The sequence below is a fragment of the Typopeltis vanoorti genome, chromosome 8, assembly GCF_054136105.1.
Source record: "Typopeltis vanoorti isolate ZY-2024b chromosome 8, IOZ_Tvanoo_1.0, whole genome shotgun sequence".
Taxonomy (NCBI): Eukaryota; Metazoa; Arthropoda; class Arachnida; order Uropygi; family Thelyphonidae; genus Typopeltis; species Typopeltis vanoorti.
Window position 1 is genome coordinate 22,939,885 of NC_143556.1, and position 6,000 is coordinate 22,945,884.

The window sequence follows — 6,000 nt, forward strand, 5'->3', positions numbered from 1 at the left end:
TAAAAAATAAGTACAATGAAAAACAAGAATCGTTCATCGACTAGTCATGAACCTAAAGCTGCTCCTAAAGCGAAAAGTGCTTATTGCAGTTTAATCCATTTGGGTAAATACACATCGTACTATCTCGCTAGTACGATGCTTTTGTTACTTTGGTCATAAATCAAAAGAACGAACCAACTCTCAATTTTTTTTTTTTTTTTTTTTTTTTTTTGTTTAATAGTAACAATAACATGAATATAAACCGACGGACTGACAGGTATTGAAGCATTTTGCGAAATACATCTAGAGGGGAAAAAATTAATTTTTTGCCTAAAGGTATTGAAGCATTTTGCGAAATACATCTAGAGGGGAAAAAATTAATTTTTTGCCTAAATGCCAGAAGAATAATCGACTTATATAGTATGGTATAGTGTGTCTTTGACTATACCATACCATATTATACTATCAAATTCTTAAGCGGTTTAAGAACTGAAAAAGCTAAGCGATAATAGTCACACATTAAGAGTTCTACTATTATCGCTTAGCTGGTTTGTCGGAGAGAGATGAACTTACTCTAACAGCAAGACCAACTTGGTCGAGAACATTCCAAAATCGAACCTAATAGAGTAACATGGAGGGAGGGAGGGAGGCTTTTGCCCAGCAGTGAGATTATACAGGCTGAAAACAAACTGTACTGTTGTCAGTGATAGACATTTTGCCAATTTTTCTAAATGCAAAAGTTTACCCTGCAGTCAAAAGGGTTCGAACACTTTTACAAATTTTATTTCTGTCTACAGTAAGCTTGTCATTTTCCGGTTAGTGTTAAGGAACATTTCAACCTTCATATGAGATCGGCCAGACCATCACTTGCACCAAGCCACTCTACTCCAGCCTGCTGTGCAAACTGCAGAGGACCTCACCCCGCCAACTACAAGGGATGCCTTTCCAATCCAAAAAATCGAGGATCAGCAAAAGATTTTCAATTGAAAAGTCCTTATAAATGTTCCTCGTATTCTACTTTGGATTTGAATCCCACGTCTTGCCGAAAAAAAAGGTATTGTCGCTACTGGCTGAACTACAGAAGCGCTTAACAGTACTATGGAATATAGATTAATAAATAATAATAATAATAATAATAATACATAAGACTAGAATTACCAATGTGGAAATCTCTTCAGATGATGTCACGCTATTATGTCATACGTAACAGCTTGACATTACTGACGTCATGCATCTACTAACTAATGTAAACAAATTAGCAAGGACTTTTTACTTTACAACCTTGTGAAAATTGTACACTTTTCATTTAGCGAAAGCGGCAGTGAAGGGGAGGGATATATAGAATAAGTAAATTTATGTAATTTTAGTATTCTACCGAACCCACTACACTGGTTTCCAGTTTACAGCAATATCGTTCCACCACATCTACTCTGGAAGCAATTCCTTCAAAGAGAACATGTACATAAATCATAAACAATCCACAAAGCCCGATCCACAACGATCTAGAAGCGGCAGACTTAGATCTCGTCATCCTATCTTGACAACTGCAGAATAGCTGATTGGCGAGGGATTTAATATTCCTCGATGCTTGGAAAGAAGAGTGGAACAATATGAAGTCGCTCTTTGCCAAAGAAGTTGTAAAGGATTCATGCAGTCGACCATCTGGTTTTGATCTCCTTTGTTGCTCTTGGTGAACATTTAACTGTCTTCGAACGGAACAAGGTAGAGTTCGGAATACTTGCACTCCTGGGGCATCATTCCGACTCTGCTTGTAACTGCGGAGCATCAGTTCAGACAATGACTCATATTATGTATGAATGCAGCTTATTGGACCTATTTGAGTGAATTTGAATATAAATTTATGGTATACAAATGACGACTCACATTGTGTAATGGTTTACTCTTATATTTTATATATTTCTGTTCGTTAAGATTGCTTTTAATTTTAATTCAATCTGCTCTGTACCGATACGATAAATAAATAAATATTCTCCAGAAATCATTCCATTTTTGAAACCATTCATGTTTTATATATTATTATTCATTTTGTTCTCTGATTATGTTATGTTATTACTCTTCCAAGTAGAAATAACCAATCGGCAAGGATTTTCGCTTTAAAAGTTATTAAAAGTACTCCTATAAGGTTTCCGGAACAATCTAAAACTTCGTCAGAAGCCTCGACAACAGAAATGTCGAAATCAACGTTTGACGTTTATTGACTTTCATATTAAAAATTTAGCCGAAAACTTTGTAAAAATCAAAATGAAATCAGAAATTAACATTCAGAGGTATGTATCTGAATGATAAAAGGTTTAATGACAAATTTATTACCGATAATTAATTCTTATTAATTTATTTGTAAAAATTTTATGTCTATGCATTTTATTCATTTATCTATAAATAAAGTCTATATTACGAATATAAAAGAAACGGATACCTAAAAAGTTCTAGAACATAAAGCAGTTTTTTTCTCTTTTTTTTTTAAGTAAAAAGTGAAGGTAAATGATTCTGATAAATACGTGGTGGTACGAAGGCCTAAGAGTAGCCAGATGGGAATGTAAAATAATTTCAGAACAAATCGAATATTTTTTTTTCCTTTATAGCCAGGAAGTAAGCCTTTGTTTTTCAGAAAAATTTAAAAAAAATGAATGTCACGTAAAACCAAATCCTACTAACGTTTCTCTATAACATTATAAATAGGAAGCAATTTTCCGATAAAGAATTTTCGGGTTTTTATGTTATAAATAGCTTATATATTTATTAGCTTATATAATCGATCACGAAATAAAGCTCAAAAAAAAACTATAATCTAAAACTTAAAAAAAATCTAAAACTTGACCTTTTGTAAACACAATCCCAGCTCATTATATGTATTCATGGTAATTGCATCATTTCATCTATTATATTTTTAATGACAATTAGATGGCGTAACACAGTGAAACCACGAAATGTGTTAGGAAAATCAGGAGGTGGACGAGCCCATTCTCGGTAGTAAGTCTGAGGATATTTCCTGCAAAAACGAATAATAAAAAAGATATTAATTGAATCCCACCCACGAAAAATTACAAACTATTATTACGCGACACATCCAAGGAGTCCTAGGACTCATCTTGAGAAAGCACTTCATTACACGACCCATTTTCTCTCTTACTTAATCCTCCATCTGCACAATACGCCCTCTACCGCGCCTACTAATAATAAAATTTGTATGTAAATTGCGTGTGCGTGTTCTAGTGGTCAATTTGCCTGTATAGGAGAAAATATCCTGCTAATTTCGTATGAGGTTGGCTTACTGATGTTCAACTGAAGAAGAAAAAAAAAACATATAAAAATCCTCTCATCTAAACGATAATCAAACTCGGGTCTTTTCCAATCGAAGGGCGCATTATTTTTTCAGTCGAGCTGTCAGCGCTGGTGTACATTACATAATCCGAGGGGCCAAAGGTTAAATAATTCGGAAACACTGCCCTAGTGACCAAACACGGAACTTTTTTCACTGCGGACGATGAAATTCATCTACTACGAATATTATTCCAGTAGTAGGACTCGAACCCACAGTCTATTGATTGGACAGCAGATACACTTATTTACGACAACCAAACCGGTACTGTAATATGTAAAGTTCAAAATAATTTCATGTAGTTGAACACTCAATATATTGGAATCCAAATGAAGATTTATAATTGAAATTTCGAAACTAAAACTGTTGTATCATAAATAAACGATAACATTTAATATCGATATCGCATTGCATTTGGTGTTGTTATTTCCGTTTGATGCATGTTTGGGTTTAGAATAATCACAAAACTTTTGTTTTTAATTTCTAAAAATCGTGGATCAACAACTCATGTCTCTCCCACTACATAGTTCTTACTCTTAATAATAACAACGCCTATAGCAAAAAAATATATTAATTCTGATTTGTCGGAAGTAATAAAACACGTAATAAAATTAACAGTAAATAATAGAAAACAGAAAATTTAAAAAAAATGTGCTTATTATTTCAAGATGCATTTTATTTAAGGCATTTGGTCACAAAGGGATCTGAACTGCTAGAGTTGCTAGTAAAAAAAAAAAAAAAAAAAATGCACCAAAACTGGATAACCATCTTTTTCAGGAAGTTTCCCACTGTTTATTTATTTATAAAAATTCATAAAAATAGAAAATATTCTTAGCACACCCACACTAATATGCTTTGGATTTACTACCTTTCGTGAGTGAGAGCGACATACGTAATAAATAAATAAATAAATCGTTCGACGAATGAAAAATGTCTTAACAGATTTACAGGTGATGCGAAAAAACAAGCTAGGATTTCCTCTTTATGTTTATTCTAACATAAAAAATAAAATAAAGATTACAAAAGGATTTTGATTATTCCATATCACCAAATATGAATGTCTTCCGATCGTGATTAATGTGTTTCTTGTTGAATCATAAATGCGAATAATGTTTCCGTTGAACAGCATTTTTAGATCAGGTTGCCTAATAATGCATGTCATCTTTTAAATGAACAATGTCGAAATTCGTGATAGTATTAAAATATCACTAGATGTACAATACAATAATATGCTTTCTTTGCAAAGTACTCAATGCTTACTAAAAGTTCATTTGTCATTTCAGTAAACCTGAAGTTTGTCTGATCGTCCATTTAGGTCAAAGTAATCTAGATTATGTAATGATATCCACTTGACCCAAAACCAGAACATCAAGAATAGACAAGGATCTTTATTTCGTTAACATCAGTATAACATGTGACGCGTGAGATTAACTGTTTCATTTAGACAGTAAATCACTTAAAAACACAAGTAGTAAAGTAGTAGTATGGTTGTTAGCCTTCATAAACGTTCTTATTTCGATCACATTTATTATTTCAGTAACAATATCCATATTTCCTATGAGCTTTTATTCGGTTTGTTAAAACAGCCTGCGCAGCGTTGTAAATACAATCCTTCCTCAAGGGTATCGAATTCTACAAAATATTGGAGGGAGAATGCAAAATCAAAGAGGCATAAAAAAAAGTCTTGTTATTTCTATTTCCGAAAATAATGAAATAAACCTACGATCACAGAACAAAAATTGATAAACAAGCAAGCAAATGTTAGCTATGAGGATATGCAGTTTTTCAGACAGAAGGCAAAGGGATGTTACTATTCACTGTTGAGAGGTATTTACCGGACGGATATAAAAGAAAGACAGTTCATATATTGGAACTAAAGGAAAGGGTAAGACCTAGAGACCATCCTTGGAAATTGTTCAAAGAATCGGTGAATAACAGGGAGAAGAGTATTTTTTAAGTACAGAATAGTGAGTGAGTGGGATGTATAGCCTGCATATGTTGTGTTCACAAGAACGGGTTTAAGCTTCAGTATGACAGATATATGTTGGAAAGATTTTTCCTAATACGTCTGTGAACTTTATTATGAATATATGTAAAATTATGTACTTTAATATGTTGATATATCGAATAGAGTATTGTATTGGCATATTCTACAAGAAAAGATAATATTGCAATGATAATACTGTAATTAAATTGGAACGAATTGGGCTGAACAGTAGATTAGTTCGCTGGATTGGAGATTGGCTGTCTGATAGGTATCAGCGAGTTGTCTATGGAGGAGCGATATCCCAGAAGAGGAAAATTACTAGTGCTGTACCCCAAGGGTCTCTTTTGGGTCTATTGCTGTTTAATTTGCATGTAATTTATATTTGTAGAGGTCTGAATGGTGATATGCAGTTGTTTGCAGATGATGCAAAGTTTGGGAGAGCTATTAGGAGTAGAGCGGATGCTGTAGCTTTGCAAGAGGACTTGAATACACTGGCTGAATGGGTAAATGGATGGGGATGTCAATTCAGTGTTGCAAAGTGTAAGGTTTTGAAATTTAGGAAGCAGAAATGGGATGTGGAGTACACAATTGGTGGAAATATCCTGGAAGTGGTAGAGGAGATGAGAGATTTGGGAGTGATTGTAGACAAGGACCTAAAATTTCGGGGACATGTTACTAAAATTGTGAGGACAAC